Below are 13428 nucleotides of genomic sequence, written 5' to 3' on the forward strand. Positions count from 1 at the left end.
ATAAATAAATATATACTATATCTATGATACTAAAATCTCATGGGAAGGCAATTAGTAAAAAAAAAGTCTCAAAAACTCTTAGGGGTGGGGACAATAATGAAAGTATGATTGTGTAACCCTAGTCAAACTATACACAGAGGCACCAGCCTAGAACATGAAGAGTCTGTTCTGGACTTTCATGCTTTTGCACTGGGGAAAAAGTTATTTTCATAGTTTAGTAGTGAGCTACGTCCAAAGGCATGCATCTGTTAGGCAGAACAGAGGTTTGTCGTGATCCAGTTTATCTATCAGGCTCTTTTTGGTTGAAGGGACAGAATTGCTCAGATTACTTTAGATCCTGGAGAGCCGAGTGAAGGCCTAGCAGGCAGGAGTAGGATGTGGGAGTGTGAAGGGTGTTTGCAATGTCTAGCATAAGTTATCTCCCCCAAAAGCAGTAGGTTCTTTATTCTTTACATCCCAGCCAATGATGATCTCCCTTTGAGCTCTTGGGATTTTTTTCTACTTTAATTCCTTCTTCTAACTCAACAGTCCTCTCCCCATTTCTGTTACAAAGTCCCGGGAGAGAATCTAGACCATTAAGTCCTGCCATTCTCATTTGAGCGGAGCTGAATGCGGTGGGCATGTTACAGACCTCTGGCTACTGAAGGTGGGCCGTCCTGGGTCAGCTGCTGTGTCAGCCTCATTAGAGTGGGATTTGGATGTAGCTGCCTGTGCCTGAGGAATTTTCTGAGGCTACTTCTCTGAGGTTTGTGGTCAGAATTCCCTGTGAACACAGCTTTCTGAGGGGTGAGGTGGGGCATCCTGAGGCTTCACCTGCATGCTGTGAGGCTTAAAGTATGGGCGTGAGTGTTTGACATAGGGGGTCATCACTGAAGATTTTTCATTGAAGTTCCCTTTGACATCTACTTGGACAAAGAATTTGAAGTTTTATTTAAACTTCTTAAATTAAAGCTTGTCTAATGCCTTAATATCAGGAAAGGAAAAGTTAGTGTAGACTTTTTGAGTAACTCAGAGATGGCTCTTACAGCTCAAATGTTCTCTCTCCTGAAATTGTGAGAAGCTTGGATAGAAATTCTATTATCTTCACCTATGTTTCTTCAACATTTACTACAGTATCTGACACATGGAAATATTTCAGCAAATTTTGTGACCTAATGCTGGGCTTGCACATGGCACAGATGACTACTTTTGAAAATTTGAACATCGTCAAAGGACAATTGACATATCTCTAATGAGGCTATGGAAAGTCCTTACATACTTTAGTTCTGCACATTAATGCTTATTAGGTTGCCTTTAAAATTTTTTTATTAAAATTTCTGTGCATCAATTATGAAAAAAAGATTAGAGGGGAATGTAACATGTAAGACAAGCATGAATTTTGTTAACATATAAGAGCCTCTTTCAAATAAGTAAATAAAGAACTATTCAATTAGAGCTTTTTTTTGGCCTACTTTATTAGATAATTCACTTTCAAAAACAAGCATATGAAAGATGTTCAAAAGCATTAATTGAAGGAAGGAAAATTATAAAAACATCTCATTTTACCTACCAAATTGACAAGGATTAAAACATGATCCCTATCGCTAGGGTTAAGAGAACAGGCATTCATACCTCTCATGTGGGAGTATAAGTAATATGCATTCTTTTGGGAGGATGATTTGACAACAGATATTTTTATGACACAGCAAATTCCTCCACAAGGGTGTTTGTTGCCACATTATTTACAGAAGTGAGAAATTATAAGCAACATGAATGTCTAGGGATAAATGACTGGTTAGTTAAATGATATCAATACAAATGATGGATTTGGGGCCATTTGTGAAGTCTAATGATATTGTGTAACTGAAACAGAATCATACAAAATAATATCTAAAGTATGTGTTGTACTCATAAAAATTTATAAATTTTCTTGATATTTATTGCCGGAACAAACATTATAGGTCTTTCTGATACTTTTCAAACTTTCTTGAATTTTTATAATAAACCAATAATCACTTCTGTAATCAGGAAAAATTATTTAATAAAACAAAGCACAGTATATGGAAATGAAAGCGAGTCTTAGCTAAGTGTGTTACATGCTGTCGAGTTTGCTCTGACTCCTGTCAACCCTATGAATGAATGATGTCTGCATGTCCTGTCCTCAGCTGCCCTGTTTAGCTCCTGTAGACTGATGCTGCTTTTATGTAGTTAATTCATCTCATATTTAATCTTCTTCTTTTCCCGTTGCCATCTATTTTTCCCAGTATTATGGTCTTTCCCAAGGACCCTTGCCTTCTCATGATGTGCCCAACGTAGGTCAGCTTCATTTTGTCTTTTTGCCTCCAGTGATGTTTCAGGCTTAATTGGCTGTTGGACCCACTTGTTTGTCTTTCTGAGGGCCAGTGTATCTGTAGAGCTTTCCTCCAACATTATATTTCAAATGAGTCATTTTTTTTCCTATCAGCGCTCTTTACTGTCCACCTTTCACATCTGTACATAGTAATTGGAAATGGATGGTGTGGATGACCTTAGCCTTGGTCTCTAATGACATGTCTTTGATGTTTACTTAATAGGATACATATCACTATAATGCCTTAATGATTATTTTCTTTCAAAGTTCCTTCCCCAGTGACAAAACAAGGAAATGTAGTTTGATAAAATGCCCTTAATGTTAACTGTACTGTTTTAAAGAGAGACAGATAGAGGCAGCATGGAATAGTAGAAGGAGCAAGAACTTCTTAGTAGATGGTCCTGGGTTGACCACGGCTGTAGCTCTGGGACCTAGGGCGTGGGACCTGCGGTTTCCCATCTGTGAAATGGGAATATTAACAGTCCTTGTCTTCAGAGGACTGTTGTAGGGGAAAATGAGGCAGTGTGTGTGAAGCACTTAGCAAAGAGTGTGACCCAGTGAACAGGTGGCTCTTACGAGGAAAAACCAATTAGGAGGGTATATCATGTCCTTCCAGAGAACCAAAATTGAAAATCATTAAGGAAGGATTACTCACTTTACAGAGAATAACTATTGTGATGGTGTATTTGTTTTCTATTACCTAAACTTAGCAACTTAAAACAACATATATTTGTCATCTGACAGTTTCTGTGGGTCACAAGTCTAGCCACAGCTTAACCGTGTCCCCTACTTAGGGTCTCTGGAGGCTGCCCTTAAGGTGGTGACAGGCTGGATTCTCAGCCAAAAGTTCAACTGGAGAAGCAGCTACTTCTCTCCTGCTCATGTGGTTGTTGGCAGCATTCAGTTTCCTGGGGACTGGTGGCAGTTTGCTTCTTCAAAGCCAGCAAGTGAGTAGAAAGAGAAAGACAAGCACAAATTCAGTAGCAAAACAGAGTCTTCTATATAACACAGTGCAATTGTGAGGACGACAGTCTGTCACCTTGGCCATATTTTATTGGTTAGAAGCAAGTCACAGGTCCTGCTTGCATTCAAGGCGATTATGCAAAGGTATGATCACCATGGGCCATTGTGGGGATCATGTCAAAGGGGTCAGTTTGTTACAAGTGGTATTTACAGTCACATGTGTTCCAAACACAGTAGAAACGAATGCACGATTTTAGAAAGTGATTTGGTTGGGAAAAATGTTGGCTTATATCTTAATAACATTGATTGGAAAGCAGAATGAAACCCCACTGGGCTTGTTTAATATGAATTGTAAAGGCCACTAGTGCAGCCTTCTGCAGTTTGGAGCTTGAGGACACAACTTCGTTCCTTAAAAAACCTGGTTATCTGAGACCTTCCAACCTAGGATGCTTTGGGGAAGAGGGGCAGACTCAAGACTTAACTATTTTGTAATTGAAATATCACTTCAAAGATGATTTTTAGAAATCTTTTCTAAGATATAGGACTACTTTCATTATTTGTGCAGTCTTTATAACAAGTATTGACTTCAGTGAAAATAAAAATTGCTTTGTTTCACCCAGATTCATTGTTAAGTTTGAAACTTTCATTTGTTCTCTAGATTAAAAAAAAAAAAAAAGAGCCATTTGCTTTGTTTGTTTTTAACTTGGCATTCTCAAATGAGAAGTGTGGCACTTGGTGTTCTCTGCTGGGCTCCCCCTCCTTACACTAGCTGAGTTATTAGGATTAGTCAACACTCTGCTGTATAGGAAAATGTTCGAGAATCATGCTAAGAATTTTATGGGTATTATAAAAGACCAAATGAGATTGCTGTTTGAGATGAGTGTACTGAAATGCCAAACGCTGTATTGTTTCAGAGATACATTTGTAATCCAGAAGACAAGATGGGGTGATCATTCACACCCTTAACCCAAAGGTTAAGAGGCCCTTACGAATATCGGAACTTTTTTCCTGCTGTGAATGGATATGCTTGAATACCATGTTATGGTGCTTCCTGTCACTGTAGGTTGGGGTCCTTGTGTTTCAGTAATGGACTATTTTATAATTTCTGCTTACTCAGCATCTCCTAAGTGTCTGGCTGATAGACCAAACTCAGCAAGTCAGTGTTAAGCCATGGGCCATCTCAGAGTATGGAACTTCAGTACAAGGGAAAACCAAACCTCCCAATTTTCTGACCAAAGACCCTGTGTAGTCTTCACCGTACACATTCAGACTGAACATAGTGTGCATATTAGAATTCAAAACAAAGTGATGTGTCAGCATTCTCTTGGGCCAATTGTTTGCCAGAACACAGAGTTATATAAACAGATATCTGCACATTTCCATTTTTCTTAATGCCACACCTTTGCATGGTGCTTAATTTTTTGAAGTGCATTCATATCTCTTCTTGATAGAAAGAATCCATTCAAAGTGTGGAGATGAGGCAGATGGATTATATCCATTTGACAGATGAGGAAACTAAAGTTCAACCATTTGACTTGCCAAAGATCGTGTTGCACTTTTTGTAGCAGAGACAGAAATAGAGCCAAGCCGCCTTGTTCCAACCCTCAGACACCTTTTATTAACAAATCGTCCTTTTCTTTTCTCCATTCAAAAATAAAACGCCTTTAAGAGGAGAGATTCCTTTGCTCTCCTACGTGAGATCTGTGAACTGTTGTAAAAAATAAAATTTCTGAGCTCTTAAATTTTAATACCATAGCATGTTATCTGTGAGGTTTTTCGAAGCATGGCATGATCATGCACATACACACATGCCCACCAGCATTTGAGGAAAGGCTGCACTTTCAAGATAAGACAGTATCAAGGTCTACAAACAAGGTCGTCTGCTTCCTAACCTAACTTGCCTCTTGGATAAGTTGCTTAAACTTTCTAAGTTACCTGTTAAATGAGAGTAAGAAGAGGTGCTCACAGAATTGTTACTGAGAAGATAAGCTCACAGTAAAAACTCAAATGTTAATTCCTTTTTTTTTCTTTTTTTAAACTACAAGCACTTGTTTTCCCCTGCGTCTGTACCATGCCCTCACTTCCTGAGGGTGGATATCTAATTAAAGGTGAAGGCAGGTGCTGGTTAGAGTGGCTGCCTTTGCTCCCTGGCAGAGGTAGTAACCTGAGAAAGGGGCGCCTCCTTCCCATAGCCGGACTGTGTGTCTTTGTCACTGGAGCATCGTCATAACATACATTTTTTTTCTTATCATAAAAAACTTAGAAAATATAGAAATGCATAAAAAATATATTTTGTTTACAACCTTGCCTTATAGAAATAATAAAACATTTTGGCGTCTTTGCCCCCTCTCTTTCTAACTTTAGATATTTTTACATATTGGATATTTAGATATTTTCACATTTTTGGAGCAAAGACACCAAAATGTGAAATATATCATGCCTACAGAAGTACATTGAACATACATGCACAGCTTAAGGAATACTAAATATAGGGGTACCCATCACCTGACTGAAGAGCTAGAACGTTGCCAGTGTAGATGAGCCCCCGAATGCCTGACTCTTCATTTATTTCATTGACCACTCTATTTATGTAGTTTCATACTGTGTTCTTTTTCTTACTTTATCATAAACATTTCCCTGTAATGTCATCATTTTAGGTTGCTTTCTTATCTTTGGAGCTTAATCACAGATCGTGGGCTCGCCTTATTCTAATGGTAATTGCTGCTGGTAACCTAATATATGCTGGGCATTTTGCCTTAAATATTTTTAATTTAATTTTACAATACCCGATGAGCTGCAGTAGTTCTCCATTTTACTGATGCGGAAACTGAGTTTCAGAAAGTTTTAGAAAGTAAATTGCCAAGGTGATATAATAAGCAGCAGAACAGATATTGGAGCCCAGGATCTGTCTGTTTCCAAATTCCTTGTCATTTCTATCCCCAACAGGCTACTTTATGGGCTATGTATTGGAAACACAATGCACATTTAAGGAATCGGCCATTAATTGCAGTATTTCTGCCGAATTCTAAGCAATAGCATACATGACTGGACCTTAGTTTTTAGAAGGTGCTAGAGCCAGAAAAATGTGAAATGTGGAAAAAATAAGAGTAATTTCTTGATAATCAGAAGAGTATTGCATGTAAAAGGTCTGCTTTTATTTGGAGGGTCTATCTTGTCCGGTTGTCTGTCTCCCCGCCACCCCTGCCCCTTCCTCCGCCCCCATCCCGCAGTGGAGTAAAGCCTGAGCTTTTATGTTTCAGGCAGCCCTCCTGCTGCGTTCTCTACAGTTGTGCATCTGTAATTATGGTGCAACCTGGGAGGGAGCCACTTTCCTTTGCTTTGCCCATGGAGAAATTACCCTGTCGAGTCTGGAAGAATGAAATGGTTGCTATCGTTGCTGAGGCAGTGACAATATTGAGCTCAAAGTTGACTCTGAAAGTCGTGCTTGAGTGGGAGGAGAAATGGAGAATTATTGTTTATAGAGTCTCAGTTTTGCAAGATGAAGAGTTCTGAACATGGATGGTGGTGATGGTCCCACAATATGAATGTACGTAATACCACTTAACTATACACTTAAAATGATTAAGATGGCAAATTTTATGTTATGTGTACTTTACCACAATAAAAAAAAGAAGTTGGAGAAAAACATATACAGTTGTTCTTTCTATTCTGCAGGTATAGTCACTGTTCTATTCCGTGAACTCTAAGATGCATATAGAAATAGAATGTCAATAACAGGCTATTTGTTCAGGTAAAAAGCATCTTTCCTGTAAGCAACTTGTAGTTCTCGCGTGGTGCGATGTAGCTCTTATTAAATTTAGTGAGGCAGTGTGGTTCAACTCATCAGCATGTTCATTTAGGTAAGTACCAGCTTCAGCTTTGCTTGGGACAGTGTCTTTTTGAGGTATGGAAATTCACTGCTTGGGACAGTGAATAATAAAACACCATTAGGATTTTTTCAATGGCCATTAAATGATAGCCACCACCACTCGCTGAGGACAATAAAAGGAGTGAAGGAAGGTGATCGTCAGTTGTGTATATGTTTGAATTCTTACACTGTAGGCATCCAACCAAATAACGCTATAATCAGTCTTAGTTCAGTTAATCATGCTTGAATTAAAATAGGTTTTTCAAAACTTCATGGGAATAATGCAACAAAAATAGTTTAATGTGTCCTGACTTTATGTCTGAAGTATGAATAATTTGTTTTATTTTTAAAAGTTGGAGAATTTTTGAACATCTTCTTATGAGAGGTTACTCCTAAATATAATAAACCTAATGTAAAGTTTAGGTTAGCTTTTTTAAAATTCTATTGTTAAATTTTTGATTTTCTTATTTATTTTAAGTTTATAATTAGTTTTATTGTGGTTACAGATTGACTTTTGATGCCATGCCTTCCTATGTTGTTATGGAGTCTTAGTAAGAAAGGAAATGTCACTTGTTACTTTTCTTTCAAAAGTAAGAAAGAAAAGACGTATTCTTTCATAGGGGACAGGCATTCTCCTGTTGGTTGGTGCCATTTAGAGATGCCTGTTTAGAACCTTGCATCCCACAAGACTTGATCTGGTTGCTGGATTCTTTCCAAATGCCCTGCTAAAGCTCTGAATCCCTGAATGATCAGAGCTAATGCTGACTTTGGCAGTGGCCTTGGCTTTTAGAGCATCGTGTGCTGACAGAGGAGCGTGCCTCACCAAAACAATATCAGGATAATGATCAGGCAGCAGACCTATGAGTGCATTCCTCCCTGCCCTTGCCTTTCATCAGCCTGCTGCCACTGACTTCTGTTTGACAGCTTTTATCCTGGTGACAGGGACAGGCAGAATAGTTGAGTACAGCTCAGCTGAGTGCCTTCAAAGTGAGTGAGGGCAAGAGAGCTAGTCGCCATGTCTCCACTGCTCAGGTTATCAGCTGATAAGGTCCTTTTCACCTGTGTGATCTTGTTATTGCAACTATTCTGCCACTCTCCCCCAGGTGTGCTATTCTGTGTAATCAACATTTAAATATGTAAGTTTGTCTAGACTCAGTACCAGGCTTGCTTCTCTCCTCAATCTGTACTTTCTTTTTGTGCGATAGATAGATGTAGGTGAAACTTCCTGATGACTCCCAAATGCATATCTCCAACCCAAGCCACTTCTCCGAGCCCCAGCTCTGTGTATCATTGCAAATTCAACATTCTTTACTACGTCTGTGTACTATTTCAAACTTTAAATGTTCAGATATAAATTCATTCCTTTGTAACACCCCCCCACCCCAACTATAACCATTTCCCCAAAAACAAAATCACAAGTTTGGTCTCCTCCTAGTCCTCTTCATATGAAAAGCACCACCATCTCTCCCTCACCCTCTGTATTCAAGAGTGCCCACATTCTATCAGTTCTGACTGAAATCTCTATCCTTAATCAGGCCTAGCATGATCTGGTCCTGCCTCATTCACTCATCTCCAGCCACTGCCACCAACCTCCAATCCCACCCAGCCACACTGGTCACCTCTCTGTCTCTTGGCTGAACCCTTCCCACGTTAGAGCCCTCATCCAAGACCCCAGTTGCTAAAGTGCCCTCTTTCCTGGTTACCTCCCACTGTCCTTCTGATTTCATGTTAGGGTTGTGTCCTTAGAGGAGCCTTCCCATGATGCTCAAATGAGGTCTATCTCTGTGGTAGAAGCTCTTAGGGGCTGTATAGCTCCCTCAGAAGAGATTTAGTCCCGTAGAAGTAGTCTTTGCTTATAGCATATGCTCTGTGCCAGCACAAGGTAAGCCTTTGAAAAATATTTGTCGAGTAAATGAATGACACCAGGCACTGTGCCAAGCAATTTACATATATCATCTCATTCAATCCTCTATACTAGCGGTCCCCAACCTTTTTGGCACTAGGGACTGGTGCTCCTATGAGAATAATGCTGATGATCAGAGGTGGAGCTGAGGCAGTGATGCTAGCACTGGGGAGCGGCTGCAAATACAGATGAAGTTTTGCTTGCTGACCTGCCACTCACTTCCTGTCATGCAGCCCCTGGTCTGTGTGTGGGGGAGGGTTGGGGACCCTGCTCCAAACAGTACTCAAATTGCTTGCTTACTGCATTTGCCAAGGCCACTCTGGAAGCAAGGTACAGTGGAGTCACCTAACTTTTTCAAGCCTAGTACACAGAAAGTGCTCAATTAATGTTTAAGTAAAGAATAAGAGTCTGCATATTTGTATAGTCAAGACCTCCTTATGACTAATGATGGTTCCTGGTAAGTGTGGGAGTTGCTGAGCAGAGGGGCGGTTGTGGGGAAATGTTTATAAGAGATAGGAATAAAGTTGGGTCCCAGCACAGAGTCTTTCTGTTCCCATTACTGGCTTTCTCGAGGAAGAAATGGTTGCTGCTGTTAGAATTTATTAATAAATTAGTGACAATAAAAGGAGAAAGGAGCTTTTTCTTATAAGGGACATTGAGGGAGGCTTTGAAGAGACTTGCATTTTATGGGTGCTAATTTCCTTAGGATAGTTTCTTTTTAAAAAAAAAAAAATCTTCTTAATAAGCTTCGGGAAACCATAGAACTGGATCAGCAGATTCTGCTAACAAACCTCTAAGTGACATTCCAAGTCCACCTTCTACTGCTTCCTGAGAAGGTCTGCCCTCCAGAGCTACACAGGTTTATTCCTGATCTCTGGGCTTGTAGCTTTTATTCAAAGTGCTTTCAGCTCCTTTCCTCACCACCATTTTAGTTCTTATCTTTTTAGATACCATTTATTCACTCAAGAATTATTTATTAAGCACCCATATGTTCCAAGAAAGTTTTCCAAATAAGTATTGGCAACGGCAATGAAGAAGTGTCTTCCTTAAATGAATGCATAGGGATAATTGGCATATGTTCCTTTTATAGAAATCGCTAGGCAAGAACATATTACATTTTAGATCATCTCTAGTGGGGCTTTGGAGATGGATTCTTCCACTCATTCTCATTGTCTGTTAGTGTTAAAAATCAAACTATTTGAAAACAGAAATTGTATCGGAACTTGACTATTAGCCAAAAGATAGAATTTGCTATTACAGAATAGGGTCCTGAATCTTCTCCCAAAATAGTTGCTGGATATCTAAACACAGAGAGTGTAAGGCAGATTCAGTGTGGAACTCACACTTTGAGTAAGGTTTCTGTATCGTCAAAGGGAAAAGTTAAAGACCCCTAAGCAACCCTGAGCTTCATGGGTTCCCAATCCCTCTCATGCTGAGCTGACGCATGCTAACCTTTCTGCGTTAGTAGCTAGCTAACTTTCCATTCCATGAAATAAAAACCCTTTAATTGCTTTCTTTATTGGTGACCTTTAAGAGATAACATGTGCTTCTTGGTGTCAGTCTCTAAAGAAACTAAACTCTAAGGTGTGATATCATCTATTGAATTAAGCAAGGAAAAAGCTAATTAGAACTACAGTGAGACTGGAGTGGTTCTTGAGTATTATCCAGCCTTAACTGAGGATGCGATATTTAGATTTTTATTTTATTTCTATTTTTATTTATTTATTTATTTTACGCCTAAAGCACCTGATCTTCCTAGGTGGTCTCCCATCCAAGTACTAACCAGGCCCGACCCTGCTTAGCTTCTGAGTTCAGACAGGATCGGGCTTGTTCAGGGTGGCATGGCTGTAAGACACAGTATTTAGATTTTTAGACTTATCAAGAATCTCTGACAATTTTCATTAGAAAATATTTTTCCTAACAATGGCAGTATTTTGCTTCTAACAACTGTTTACTATGTATATAAGTTTTATAAAACGTTACATTTAAACTCTCATAGCTTTGGGTAGATTAATGCTTTTTGTTGGTGGAAAACTTAGAGATTGTGAAACAATTAATAGCTGCTATTTATTGAGTGCTTCCTCTGTGCCAGGCGCTGTGTTAAATATTTTAAGCAGGATATCTTGATTAGTCCTTACAGCACTACTTTGAGAAACATGGTATTTTTCCCAAAATACACTTTTTAAAACCCCTGAATTTTCAGAGATTAGCTTGCTCAGAGTCAGGGCAGAAGGGAAAGCCCTGCACTTGAACCAAGTCTGTCTGCCATCAATGCATTACTCTTTATAGGGACAATGGTCTGAAACTGGTAAAATCTTGCATATTAAAATACTTCAGTTGGTTTGTGAGTACGTTTAAAATTGCTAGAATTCCTTCTAAACACTTTCGTGATACTGAAGTTTACTAACATCTCATCTTTCAAATAAGCCACAGAAGTATCGATCTGACACTGGTGAGTTAGTGGAAGCTGTTAGGCCAGCTGGCGCCTAAAAAAGCTAAGCCTGAAAAGGCTGCGAATTTCAACGATATGACATTCTGGAAAAGGAAAAACTATGGAGACAGCAAAGAGATCAGTGGTTGCCAGGGACTTAGGAGCGGGTGGGCAGAGGAATGAATAGGTGGAATGCAGGATGTTTAGGACAGTGAAACTATTCTGTATGATACTCGTAATAGTGGATATATGTCATACATATGTCAAAACCCATAGAATGCACACCAAGAGTGAGCCCTAATGTAAACCGTGGACTTCAGTTAATGATAATGTCTCGTTATTGGCTCGTCAGTTGTAACAAAACACCATCCTAATGCAAGATGTTAATAATAGGGGAAACTGGGAGAGGAGGATATGGGATTTCCTCCGTTTTTAAAATTATGGACCCCAGGTCCTAAAAAGTCAATCACATTTAAAATTCCACTGTCCTTCACCACACACCTGATCTTTTGCTATCTCTGCAGATGACCTTTTCCATATCTACTTTTCTTTTTCCAGCTGCCAGTGTGCTAGCTGCTTGCATTTGCTCTGCCCACTCCCAGCCTGTCCTGCATGCTGCCATTCGATTAATCTTCCAGAAATGTAGCCCCGATCGTATAGTTTTCCTGGCCAAAAGCCTTCGTTTGTGTCCCTCTCCCACCTCAATTTCTCTATCAACTGCATCCGGAGCCTGTACTCCATGAAGCTTTGTTAGAAGCAATTGTTTCTTGAAATCGGAAGCGATTTCTATTAGCACATACATGATTTATAACTTTTTTGACATTCGTTCTAATGATCTTGTATTAAACGTTACGTTCTACTGTACTTGCCTCGCCCTCCCTTCCCAATCAGCCTGTGTTATTTGATGGTAAAGACTGTGTTTTCCCTCCACCATTGTTTTTGAGTCACGCTGTAGTGCTTTGAATACAGAAGTAGGCCCTAGAAGAGTGCATTCAGCTGAACTCAGTGTATCTGTGTTCCCGGTCTCTTTGTCCAGATCTCAGCTAGTTAGGTGAAATGAAAGAGAAACCTATCGCCCATGTGACAGGCATTGTGATATTCAGTACAATAGCTCAGATGTTTCTGACATTAGAGTCTTGTAATTTATTGGTATTTGATCTCTGGCACATTTATTTGGGGTTTGTAGCCACTGCTTTGGCTGACCTACTGTGTCTTGAGTTAAGAATTTAGATCAGCATTAACAATTTCTAACCAGTCAAATATCAATCCACATGCCTTTCCATGCAATTTTTAACCAGACATTTTGAGCCAGTCAAATATCAATCCACATGCCTTTCCAAAAGAAATCCTGTTGCATAATAAATGGATGCCTTTGCTATCTTTCCTGTTAAAAGATTGAAAATGATATGTAAATGATGCTGTTACTTAGATAAGTGTTTATACATTCTTTGAGAATTGAGGAATCTTGTGACTATTTTGTCAAGTCATTCTTCTGAATAAAACTTTTTAAAAAAATCTTTTGTGGCTTAATTCCAGTAAAACATGTTCGACTGAATGAAAATGAATTGCATATATCTCCTAGGTCTTTTTATTTTTCCTAAAAGGTGGCGTGAGAGAAATACTTAGTAGCTCAGTTATTGCCTCTAACATTTAAGAGTTCATCTTGAAGAAAAATAGTTAATTTGAAAGATTATAGCTTGAGGACAGAGGTAAAAAAGTATGCAACTAACGAACCAAATTCGTTATTTGCTTTCAAAATTATTTAAACAACAAAAAAAAATTATTTAAGCAAAGCACATTTCACCAACTTGAATTTCAATTTGAAAGATGTCCAGATGTTAAGTGGCAGGACTCCAAATACTGAAAGTGCTGTGCTTTTAGAAAAATAGTCATTTTTTGTTTTGTTTTCTTTTGTTTCTTTAAAAAATAAAGGT

At 39.0% G+C, this 13428-nt stretch overlaps 1 protein-coding gene and 1 pseudogene across 1 annotated transcript in view; one reads left to right on the forward strand and one right to left on the reverse strand.

Annotated features, from left to right (window-relative positions):
- IQGAP2 (IQ motif containing GTPase activating protein 2) overlaps positions 1-13428 on the forward strand; it is a 250314-nt gene that overhangs the window by 71964 nt on the left and 164922 nt on the right.
- Positions 10798-10916, reverse strand: LOC112480732 (annotated as a pseudogene).

This window comes from Pteropus alecto, unplaced genomic scaffold (genome assembly GCF_000325575.1).
Source record: "Pteropus alecto unplaced genomic scaffold, ASM32557v1 scaffold20, whole genome shotgun sequence".
NCBI classification, from domain to species: domain Eukaryota; kingdom Metazoa; phylum Chordata; class Mammalia; order Chiroptera; family Pteropodidae; genus Pteropus; species Pteropus alecto.